At 50.4% G+C, this 10,174-nt stretch overlaps 1 pseudogene; it reads right to left on the reverse strand.

Annotated features, from left to right (window-relative positions):
- Window positions 1-527: 527 nt before the first annotated feature.
- On the reverse strand, window positions 528-9,222 carry LOC118631135 (annotated as a pseudogene).
- Between the last annotated feature and the right edge of the window lie 952 nt (window positions 9,223-10,174).

Consider the following 10,174-nt stretch of genomic DNA (forward strand, 5'->3'; position numbering starts at 1 on the left):
TGAGAAGCTATCTCCCAGGTTCTGGTTACTAACCTTCTTTCTTGGGTAGCCTGTGAGAAAACCCCTTGATCACCAGCAGGCACTCAAGTTCCTGGAAGCCTGTTTGTTTTTTAAATCCTCATCTGAGGATATTTTTTCAATTTATCTTCAGATAGAGTTTGAGAGGGAGGGAGGGAGGGAGGGGGAGAGAGAGAAACATTGATGTGAGAGAGACACATCAATCACATCGATTGGTCGCTTCCTGCACAACCCAACCAGGGCCGGGGACCAAACCACAACCGAGGTACTTGCCCTTGACCAGAATTGAACCCGATTTCTTGGTCTGTGGGCCGATGCTCCAACTGCTGAGCCAAACCGGCCAGGGTAGAGGCCTGACGTTTTACCAACTAAAATCTCCTAGCTGATTTTTGCTACTCCTTGTGTTTTTGTTAAGTTCGAGTGAGAAAGCTTTCTGATTCAGATTTTCAGCTATGGAATAGTTGCAGCATTTTAGTTAGGTCCCATGTTGAGGGTCCCCAGTAAATATTTTATGAGCCAAGATGAGGTCTTTTCCTGGAAGATGTTTCTTCTTCCTCTTCCTCTTCATCATCTGAATAATCCACTAAACCAACCAGACTTCCCTGGGCGGTGGTTATTGATGCAGCCAAGTTTGTCATTTCGGAGGAGGATCCAGCAGAACGGGGGGGGTCTGCACCCTATGGGTTTACTGTTTGCACCGCTTGCTCCATCAGCAGCCCTGGTGGAGTGGATAGGAGTCAGCTGGAAGCCACCAGATGTTCTTTTGGGAAGGTTTTTCTTGTCTTCACTTTGTTTTGCTTTCTTAGTCTCCATAAGTTTTTCATAATTATCTGGAAAATCGTCTTCGGGCTTAGATTTTTCCACTGGTGCCACAGCCGCTTTTCCTTCCTCCTCTTCACCTTCATTCAACCACATTTCCTCCTCCCCTTCCAAGGCTTTTGCATCTCTGTGAAATCTGCTGCCGCGCGGTACAGGTGGTACGCGGATCGGTTTCTGATTGTGTCTGTCTTTTTCTTGCTCATATTCAGTCTTCAGTCTTTCGAATGCTGAACATAGTCAACTGATTCAAGTGCTTTATAAGCATTTTCAACTATATGGGCAGGAAGAGGCTTAGTATCTTCCACTCTTATAAATCCAAATAACTCAATGACAGCTGAATCCAACAGGTTGTACCAAGTTCCATTGTCCACATGAGCACTTACAGCTGGCTCCAGGAGACCCCCCTTGCGATGTCAGAACGACAGCCTTCATCTTGAAGGCCAGTATCCTCCTAAAACGAAGAGCACGTGGCGCCGGGAAAGGTGCTGTGATTCTTCAGTACCAGGACTCTCCTTGGCGGGTTCTCGTTCACGATGTACTTTTTATGTGATATGTGTGAAGTTCCACAGAGTGTGAGTAGCTCCGAAAGGCAGGCAAGCAGGGTAATTATCAGGACAAATCATGCTGTTTTTGTTAGATCCCACTATGGTGTCCTTTTCACCTCTGTTTTGTGAAGTGTTGATCAAAGTGGTGCTGTGAAGACATGCACCCAGTGGTTGTAGAAGAAATTTAAAATTCACTTTTTTTTTTCAGTTTTATTAGTTGTAGCCAGCATGTTCTCTGGACCAATCGGAGTACAGAGAAGTCCCAGTAACTGAACAGTCACTTCTAGATCAGGATCAGGGTCACAGATCATTTGTTGATACTACATTAACAAGAAGAATGTCATAGTCACTCTGCCGGGCTGTTGAATGACAAATTCTTGGACCATGGATGGACTAAACTACTAGATAAGAAAATACATCTGCAGCAGCTGATCTGACTTACAAATCATTTATGCCCATTACAATTTTTTTTTTATCCTTACCCGAGGACATTTTTCCATTTTTGTTCAGATGGAGTGGGAGGGAGAGAGAGAAGAGAGAGAGAAACATCGACGTGAAAGGGACACATCGAGTGGCTGCCACCCACACGATCCAACCAGGGCTGGGGACAAACCGCAGCCTAGGTACATGCCCTTAGCGGGAACCGAACCCGGGTCTCCCCGGACCGCAGGCCGACGCTCTAACTGCTGAGCCAAACCGACCAGGGCTATGCCCATTACAATTTAAGAGTAAGAAGAATCCCCAATTTTGCTGAAGTTTTTAAAAATGCATCCCTGTTTTGAGGTTGTAATGTCAATTCACATCATTTATCATCATTTGTAGCCTCATTTGTTAACTGTGCAAAAACTGCAGACCAAAACTTCTAATCTTCCTGCGACATGCTGACTATCTCAACTTTGTTGTTTTTTAATTGCCTTTTTTCGTTTTTAGAGAGCGAGGAAGGGAGAGGGAGAGAGATGGAAACGTCGATGAGGGAGAACATGGACTGGCCGCCTCCCGCACACCCGCACTGGGGGTTTGGCCCACGACCTGGGCCTGTGCCCTGACCGTCTCGCTCGGCTCGTCTGGCTTTGGATCCCGCGCACATCAGAAGAAAAGCTGTAAGGAGTAGAGTTCACCACCCAGATCCAGTGCCCCACTGGCTGCGAAGGGCCGTGACCTGCGGTCAGAAGCGAGCTGCCCTCCAGAATCCTTCCCTGTTTTCTTCAGTGTCGAGTCCCTTCCGCAGGAGGCTTTCTGCTGTGTGTGCCTTTGTGTGCCCTGGGACAGAGGGAGGAGCTTGGGCAGGGGAGTGCGTCCCCCTCCTGGCCACCGTCCTTGTCGCGTTCCTCCTGCCCGTGGCTCTCACCAACGCTCCGGCAGCTGCCTCCCTCCGTCGCTCATCCGCAGTCCACAGAATGGAAAAAGGCTTTTAAACCTTAGTGATTTAACAAACCGGTAACGGAAGCATGCCGGAGGCGCTCAGCACCTAACCCTTTCCATGCGTTTTCGAAGGTAGCATCTCACTTCATCTCCGACTTCTCTGGGAACTCAGTGTGACAAGTAGTAGTAGTTCCATTAACAGGTCAAAAAAGAACACCCGGAAAGCTGTGACTTAGAGGGTCACAGTGTAAGTCGTTGGCAGAATCCGTGTTGGGGTCCGTCTCTTACTCTCCTGTCCTTGCCACGACCCCACACTGAGGCCTTTCAGTCCATCTGGTCCTCCGGTGGAGGCCCAGACCTCATTTTCCCGAGCTGGCCGAGCTGTGTGACCTGCGGCAGACTGTGCCCGCCAGGCTGTAACTGTCTCCTGCGGGGAGGGTCTCAGCAGAACCTTCACGCTGTAGATAACCCCACAGAGCATCCCGGTGGTTCTGAGCCGCAGCAGATAAACCGCCGTTGTCATCGACGTGGTCTGTTTTCTGAGTGTAATCTCTTATTTGAGGTTTCGGTTGGAGGTGAGGGTGGGAGGCTCCAGGAAGAGTGAGGAGTGAGTCCCACAAGCAAAACCCTGCTCTCAGGTGCAAGAGACTCACAGAGCCCAGAGGAGGGGCAAGATTCCTGTTTTCTTCCGCATCAGGGCTCTGCTAGTCCTTACGGGGCCTTCCTTGGAGGTTGCTGGGATTTCCCTTCTCTGTGACCCTGTCACCCACTGTCTCCTCAGCCCTCAACATCCTTCCCAGGACCCTCAGTTCTCGGGCAAAAGCACTCAGTCTGCAGGATGAGCAGTAGGTTAGGTTCTTCCTAAAAAAACCACCCCCCCTCAACTCACATTTACTTTGCAAATATTATCTACTTCGCTGCACAACATCCGTGAATTATTACGCTGTTTCAAGTCTCTGCTTCATCTTACAAAGGATATTTTCCAGCAAAGGGCAGAGGTGGGCGGAGTGAGAAGAGGGTGAGAGGGAAGGAAACCCCACCCTGTCCCACTGAGAGTCTCAGGTGACCACGGCCCCTCTCCTCCGCTCATTCATTCAACAAACGTTTGCTGAGGACTTGCCTTGGGGCAGGAGCTATGTGATGGATATAAGTGTGAATAGGATACAGTCCTTGGCCCAGAGGAGTTCGTGGTTTAGAAAAAGAAGCAGGTTTATTGTAAGGGGGGTGGGGTGGAATCACAGGGATAGAGAAATGCCCGGCGTGCAGGAATGGGGAGCCACTCTGGCCCCAAGGAGAAAGGGAGGCTTGAGTGGCCCCACTTACAGTTGAGGAAACTGAGGCTCGGCAGAGACCCTGGGACTGAATTAGACACCGAAATGCTGGTGAAGGGAGGGCTTTGCTGGCTTCATTTGCCATAAGAGTCTGGGGTGATTGGAGTGAACCAGGGAATAGCGCAGTCCCGAGACCAGGAGAGCTTCCAGAAACAAGGAGAGGAGTCCCGAGGGGTAGGCAGGGGGAACAGATGGGATCCCCGTAGGCGGGCACAAAGTGAGGTGTGAGGGCTTTGGGGTTCCAGCACGTTCCCTCGGGGGGGGGGGCAGCAGCAGGGGAGGAAGGTTAAGAGAGACTCGGTTTTGTTGCAGTTTTATAAAACACCTCCCTTAGCCCTCCCTGCGTTCACACGCGCTCCTGCATTAATCACCACGAGGACACAGCCTCTGCGCTGCCCTTTGCGCCCAGGGCAGCCTGCAGGGAGCTGCTCCTTCTCCTTCTCCCTCTCCCTCTCCCTCTCCCTCTCTCTCTCCCTCTCCCTCTCTCTCTCCCTCTCCCTCTCCCTCTCCCTCTCCCTCTCCCTCTCCTCCTCCTTCTCCCCTCCTCCTCCTCCTCCTTGTCCTTTTCCTCCTCCTACTCTTCCTTCTTCTCCTCCTCCTTCTCCTCTTCTTCTCTCTCTTCCTCTCTCTCTCTTCCTCTCTCTCTCTCTCTATCAAAAATGGTGGCTTCAGAGTTAAGCACCTCATTCCACATCGCATCTGGAGTGTGAACCCTGGGCTCTGACTTCAGAGCCCAGGCCCTTGGCTGCCACACCTACCACCGGGACCAGAGGAAGCTGTGGCACGAGAATAGATCCCAGATTCCTGGCATGAGGCCCCTTCGCAAGGAGTGTACTGGCTGCTGTTTATTGATCACCTATTAGGAGCTTCATCTTCTTAATCCTCACATCTCTGCGAGGACAGCCCAGTTCTTGCCCCATTTTGCAGGTGAGGAAATTGAGATACAGAGATGTTAAGTAACGTGCCCCAGGTCACACAGCTGGTAATGGGGGCGCCAGACTGGCATTCGGATATGTCAGATTCCAAAGTCCCTGTATTTGCAGCTGTAATATGTAAATTACGAAAATCAGCTAAAGCCACAAACAATGTCTTGAAGTATTCTAAATGGGTGGTTCTCACCTGGGAAATTTTACCCTCCAGGGGACATTGGAAGTGTCCAGAGACATTTTTGATGGTTGCACTGGGAGGGGAGTGCTACTGGCCTCTGGTGGTTGGAGGCTAGAGATGCTGCTGAACATCCTGCCACGCACGGGACAGCCCCCAAAAGAACGAAATGGGAACAGCGTGGAGGTTGAAAACCCTGTCCTAAATTTAAATGAATTCCAACACATGTTCCAATCTGCTGCAAAATTCTAAATTAAAGGTAAAAGAATCCTGATTCCGATTTTGTTTCAACTTGACTTTGCCCCTTCCAGAACCTTTTGGCCATGAGACCACAGGCTCCTGTTTCTGTCCCCTGGGGCCAGATGGTATGAGGGACTGTGGTGACCTGCCCCAGCCCGGAGAGCTGGCGGAGACTGGGAGCACACCTCACCAGCCTCCGGGTCGAGCGCATGGACACTGACCCTGGACAATGCCAAGGGCAGGGCTCCTTGGAGGCAGAGCAGCCATTTCTTATTTGACAGTTGCTGGGTATTCTCAGGGTTCAGTTAAGCCTTTCCAAGTGTAAAGAACTTTTTGAATATGAAACTGTATTGGGCTGCAGCACATTGTGGTGCAGGCCAAGCCCCTGGGGTGAGTCAGGACTGTAATCCCTGGCGCACCTCGCTCTAATTTGCACAAAGGCACCAAATGAGCGAGCAGAGACCCAACACTGCAGAGCCAGGTGTGAGGAGCTGAGTTTTAGAGTCTTTGTTTTTTGTTTTTGTTTTTTATCCTCGCCCGAGGACATTTTTCCATTTTTTGTTCAGATAGAGCGGGAGGGAGAGAGAGGAAGGGAGAGAGAGAGAGAGAAACATCAACGTGAAGGGACACATCGAGTGGCTGCCACCCGCACGACCAACCAGGGCCGGGGACAAACTGCAACTGAAGTACGTGCCCTTAGCGGGAACCGAACCCGGGTCTCTCCGGACCGCAGGCCGACGCTCCAACTGCTGAGCCAAACCGGCCAGGGCGAGTTTTAGAGTCTTTGGATTGCAAAAATATGTAATGACGCCATGACTACTCTGAATTCAGTAACACATTAAGGTGAACTTACATTTTATTAATGAAGCAACACCTATCCTTTTGAAAAATTGTCGTTCCAGCGTAGGCCAGAGGGACTTTATTCAGGGCACAGACCGTGCTTGGCCCGGGGGGTCTGGGGACCCTCCATCACCCCAGTCGCTGCCAGAGTCTGGGGCTGCAGGTGAGACAGTCTTGCGCTAGTCCCTAGTTTAAGGACTCATTTTAGGGGCAGAAGGCCAACGGGCAATAGATGAACGTTTGAAATATTATTGTCACACAATAAAAAATTCAAGCTTTAAACATTTTCATTTTTCCCAGTTGTTGGGAAAAAATTAAGCCCCTGAATAAAAACCAGAGAAATAACGGCATCCAAACCCCTCTGCCAGCCTGGCCTCTGCCGCAGCTCTGATCTCCGCACCAGGCCTTAGGTTGTCCTGCGGACGGCCCCATCCTGTGAGGAAACAGGGCGGCCAAAGCGGGCTCACAGCTGCCCGTGTGGAAACAGGGTGGTAACTAATGAAGAAGAACAGGATACGCTGTTTCGCGTACTCACGGCTGTGGGCGTACTTGTGCCCTGCACTGCGCCTCGGACGTAACGTAAAACTTTCCAGGGGCCACATGAAGACAGTAAAAAGAAAGGGGCAAACTTAATTTTAACAACATATTTTGTTTAACCCAATATATCAAAACTATTATCTTTTCAACATGTAAACACTTATCAAAAAATATGCCGGCCCTGGCCGGTTTGGCTCAGCGGTAGAGCATTGGCCTGCGGTCCCAAGAGACCTGGGTTCGGTTCCCGCTAAGGGCACGTACCTCGGTTGCAGTTTGTCCCCGTCCCTGGTTGGGTCGTGCGGGTGGCAGCCACTCGATGTGTCCCTTTCACGTCAAAGTTTCTCTCTCTTTCTCTCTCTCTCTCTCCCTCCCACTCTATCTGAACAAAACATCGAAAAATGTCCTCAGGAGAGGATAAAAAAAAAAAAATGACGAAACACTAGAAATAACATGTGCTGACGTGTGCCCACACCAAGAATACCTTACATGACATAATGGTGAAAATCAAGTGTTGTCCTGCCCAAGCCAATCTGCGGGTAACCGAACAACTGCTTCCACTTTAAAATGTGAATGTAAATGAACCGAAGCTAAATAAAATGTAAAACCCAGGCCTCAGTCCCGCTGGCCACATGGGGAGTGGCTGGCGTCCTGGACGGCTCTGGACTGTCCACACGCGTTAACAGACCTCTCTCCACGCCACACAGGTTCCTCCACTACATCCAGTGGTTTGGAGAGAAGTTCTAGAACCTTCTCTGTGTAACATTAGGAAGCCGTGGCTGCTGTTAGGGTGCTCCTCCCGAATGTAAGTTGCTGTCTTGTGCCCCGTAGTGCTCGCCACCCACAGTTGAAGGCCATTCCCAGGACGGCTGGTTTTCGGGGGTGGGAGGCCCTGTGACTTGGATCTTGTCTCTAGGAGCGTGGTTTTCAGAAGGGTGAAGAAAGGCAAACTCCCAAGGAAAAACATCATGGGTGAAACTCGGGCTGAACCTGAGTAGGGAGGAGGGTGGAGGGGTGGGGGGCTCCATCTCGGAGGGAAATCCAGCCCCTCACGTGGTGTGGTCAAAGCCGGAGGAAGAAAGAGGATCTGTAGGAAAAACCCATTCAGGCAGAAAAGTTTCAGTGGACACAGAGCAGCAAACCCAAGGTCTACATAGCATGAAATAGGACGTGGTCAGTACCTCTACTGACCTCTCTTGGCTATTCTGGAGTATGTTAGCAATTAGACACACCCCAAACTTGTTTAGCATCACACCACCTGCTGCGTCACGCGGCCAGCGTTATTTGTCATCCAATCTGATCTCAGTGTTGGCCATATTATTGGATATCCTGTGAAACAGAATCTAAAAATACACGTTTCCCCCTCTAAATCAATGCTAACCTTACAACTGGAGTCACAACTCCAACCTTGCTGTTGCCGACTTTTCTCACTTTCAAGGAGGAGGTGATACTACGGAACTCCCCATCTCACGCCAGTGTTTGCACTCGGCCGGGCAGTCGGAGGGTCTGTTTATAAAGGGGAGCTGTGCTCCCTTTCACCCCATGCAGGGTCCCCTGCCTTTCAGGACACAGCGCCCCGTCTTAAACCGTAGAGTCCGTCTCCCCCCATGGAAGGTTCTCAGCTGAAGTTATTTTCATCTCTGAGAATTTCTCCGGAGCTGTTTCTGTGATGAAGGATAAAAGGGATAAAGGATGCAGCTGCCCAAAGTCAGTCCAGTGCCTCTTTAAAGCCAGGCCTTGCACCCGCAGCTCCACCGCGTCCTTTTATGGCGAGCTCCGCAGGCAGTCGCGGCGGCGGGCTGAGGGAGCAGATGGAGCAGCGTGTTCTCCCGGGCTTGTGCTTTGCTCTTGTGTGATCGCTGTAGGGGCGCCTTCCAGCACCTCCTACGGAAGCCAGCGAAAGCAGAAAGGCCCTCAGAACCAGCTCTGTTGCCCCATATGGCTGTTAAACAAGACCGTTTGGAGGGCAGCCCGGTGCTTCTTGCCCCTGCGGTAGATCATTCATGCTGCCGGGTGCTTCTCTGTAATATTCGTTTCTAAATATATTATTATTGTTGAAAGTATTACAGAGGTCCCCCTGAGTCCCCCATTGACCCCTCCTTCCCGCTCCCACCCCCCCTGCCTTCCCCAGCCCAGTGTCCATGTGGACTGGTTGTGCATCTGTGCATGTAAGCTCTTTGGTCTCTTGCCTCGCCTGCAGCCCCATCCCTCTGAGGTTGGTCAGTCTGCTCCTACTTCCGTGATTCTGGATCTCCTTGGGTCAACAGACTTTTCTGCAATATTCTTGAAAACCCTCGTTACATTGATCAGAAACCAAACAGGCAGGAGTCGGGGCTGCAAGATCCGTTCACAGAGAGAAACCCACATTCCCCCGTTTCCACGTTCTGCAGAGCACGAACATCAAACGCGCCGTTGTCTCCAGGGTCCATGGCCACGCCACATTTATCTGTGAAGGCCAGTAGTTGAAGGACGCTGTGTGTGTTTGACATCAAAAGAAAAGAGGGACCGCTTTTTCTTTCCCCAGAAATGGACGTGCCTCTGAAGACAGAACAGGCCTGGTTTTCTTCTTGCTTTCTCTCTGCAACTGCTGTGTGCTATGTGTTTTAATTCTCTAGAAAGAGTTAAACTTCTTAGAGACATTAACCTCAAATGGAAGTGATTGGGCGAGGGCCTGAACTGGTTCTTTATGAGAAATACAAGACTCCCAGGGATTCCAGCCGTCGAGAAGCATCACAGAGCTTGCCCAGGAAGCACGGCATTGGCGAGAAGGGAATTAGGTGCCTTTTTACCATGTTTACGTGGACATGGGTTCTGGGTTTTACAAATAGAGAAACATGTACAGGTCCATGGGGATAGTGGACTGAAATGTAGAGAGAGAAAGAGAAAGATTCTTTTGTGTTTTAAAGCGAAGCAGTGCAGCCAAGTCCGAGAAGAGCGAGCAGAAAGGCAAAGGTATGACATTGTTTTCTCTCTTTACTTCTCTTTTGGGGCATCTCAGAGAGGGAACCTAGTTTCACAACATGGATGGAAGGGGGAGTAAACGTTTTTATTTTTATTATTTTTTTCTTGATTGATGTTAGAGAGAGAGGAAGGGAGAGGGAGAAAGAGATAGAAACATTGATGAGAGAGAACATCGACTGGCTGCCTCCTGCATGCCCCCCACTGAGGACAGGCCCACAACCTGGGCATGTGCCCTGACTGGGAATCGAACTGGCGACCTTTTGGTGCATGAGTCAATGCTCAACCACTGAGCCACACCAGCTGGGCGGTAGTAAAAGTTTTTAACCAAGAATAGCCAAACCACTCTTGAAAAAGAACAAAGTTGGAGACTCACATTCCCCATTTTCAAACCTACTACAAAGCCATGGTCATTAAGAGAGC

The sequence above is a fragment of the Molossus molossus genome, unplaced genomic scaffold (genome assembly GCF_014108415.1).
Source record: "Molossus molossus isolate mMolMol1 unplaced genomic scaffold, mMolMol1.p scaffold_m16_p_15, whole genome shotgun sequence".
Classification (NCBI taxonomy): Eukaryota; Metazoa; Chordata; class Mammalia; order Chiroptera; family Molossidae; genus Molossus; species Molossus molossus.